Source organism: Corvus brachyrhynchos, unplaced genomic scaffold (genome assembly GCF_000691975.1).
Source record: "Corvus brachyrhynchos isolate BGI_N302 unplaced genomic scaffold, ASM69197v1 scaffold26, whole genome shotgun sequence".
Lineage (NCBI taxonomy): Eukaryota > Metazoa > Chordata > Aves > Passeriformes > Corvidae > Corvus > Corvus brachyrhynchos.
In genome coordinates this window covers 13,874,541-13,876,476 of record NW_008239324.1, presented here as the reverse complement: position 1 = coordinate 13,876,476, position 1,936 = coordinate 13,874,541, and positions in this window count along the sequence as shown.

The following is a 1,936-nucleotide window of genomic DNA, read 5'->3' as shown; positions in this document are numbered from 1 at the left end:
CGCCTCGCGTTGCCATGGAGACGGGCAGTGACGCTGCCGGGGCGCGGCGGGGCCGGGGCGGCCCGGGCACAGTGCCGGAGTGTGCGGCACTGGGGAATGGCACAGCCCTGCTGTGGCCCAGAGCCGCTCAGGATGGTCCCATGCAGCTGGGACTTCAGTCAGAGTCTCCAGGTGCTCCCCCTGCAGCTCCACTATTTATGGGATCCGGCTTCTGTCAGACCAGAACCCCTCAATATTCCCATATCCAGGGCCAAGCCTGGCAGCACGATGCACTGCAAAGATTGTAGTCTCCCAAAAGGTGTTTTCTTTCAGCACGGTTTTCGATGGTAAACACCAGTAGTTAAAAACTCAAAAACATCCACATTTTGGGTCTAAAGCTGTCAAGGTTTAGCAGTTTTAAGTGGGCAGAAATTCAGAGTTTTATACGTACACTGCATGTCAGGGGCAACCTTGGGAGCTACGTACCAGGAATGCGGCGCCTCGCGTTGCCATGGAGACGGGCAGTGACGCTGCCGGGGCGCGGCGGGGCCGGGGCGGCCCGGGCACAGTGCCGGAGTGTGCGGCACTGGGGAATGGCACAGCCCTGCTGTGGCCCAGAGCCGCTCAGGATGGTCCCATGCAGCTGGGACTTCAGTCAGAGTCTCCAGGTGCTCCCCCTGCAGCTCCACTATTTATGGGATCCGGCTTCTGTCAGACCAGAACCCCTCAATATTCCCATATCCAGGGCCAAGCCTGGCAGCACGATGCACTGCAAAGATTGTAGTCTCCCAAAAGGTGTTTTCTTTCAGCACGGTTTTCGATGGTAAACACCAGTAGTTAAAAACTCAAAAACATCCACATTTTGGGTCTAAAGCTGTCAAGGTTTAGCAGTTTTAAGTGGGCAGAAATTCAGAGTTTTATACGTACACTGCATGTCAGGGGCAACCTTGGGAGCTACGTACCAGGAATGCGGTGAATTTGTGAGATATTTCATAGAGACTGAAAAATCGGGGGAATAATGAGCTTCAAAAGTGACTTCAAAAGTGGCTGTGTGATGGCAAATAAAATCCAATGTTCATTTCCAGAAAGGGTCTTGAAGTGTATGGATGTGGAGATTTGGATTTGGACAGATCTGGTAAAATTGTAGGAACTTTTTGCAAGGTCACTTCCTCCCACAGCTGATAGATTTGTTAATGATTGTAAATGGTTTCATAGATGTATGATCTTTTTGAAATATACGATGTTTTTGAAACATTGTCAAATCAGGTATTACTCAAGAGATGGATTTGACCATCATTTCAATAGTTATCTCTAATTTTGCTTTTTCTCTTTGACTCCTGGAATTATGAAGCTCTGTTTAATTATGTGAAGTTTTAAGACAATTCAAGTCCTATCCTACAATCACTGACTTGGTAAGATATATTTGGTAAGGCTTTGATAAGGTGTTTTAAAAAAATAAATTGCTGTCAGGAAAATGCAAGGATACAACCTATCTTCTTAACACCTATTAAATTCATTTAATTATAATAAAAAAAAAATTTAGCTGTATAGCATTCACAATGTCAAAGGTAGTAGTAATAATAATGGCAACTTGTTTCAGCTTCTTCTGCCATATTAAGTAGAGGATTTTAATAGAAAAGTGATTATTTTTCATGGACCCTGTTCCTTTAAAAGCTTTGTTTCCATGTCTATATATGTCATAGTTTAATTAACGAGTTACCTGGATTGAATTACTCTTGTAGGTACAAGACTCTCAGCCTCCTTTTTCCAATCAAAATATGCTAGGATCTGATAGGTCTGAATTAAAAATACTGGGTTGATAATGAGTAATCATCTCCATACACTGTTATTCTTTTCTGTTGTAATTAAACCTGGACTAAGTTGAAGATTTCATTCTCTGTGCAGGTATGATTGTACAAAAAGACAGATTTAGATTTTACACTTTTACATTAAGTTG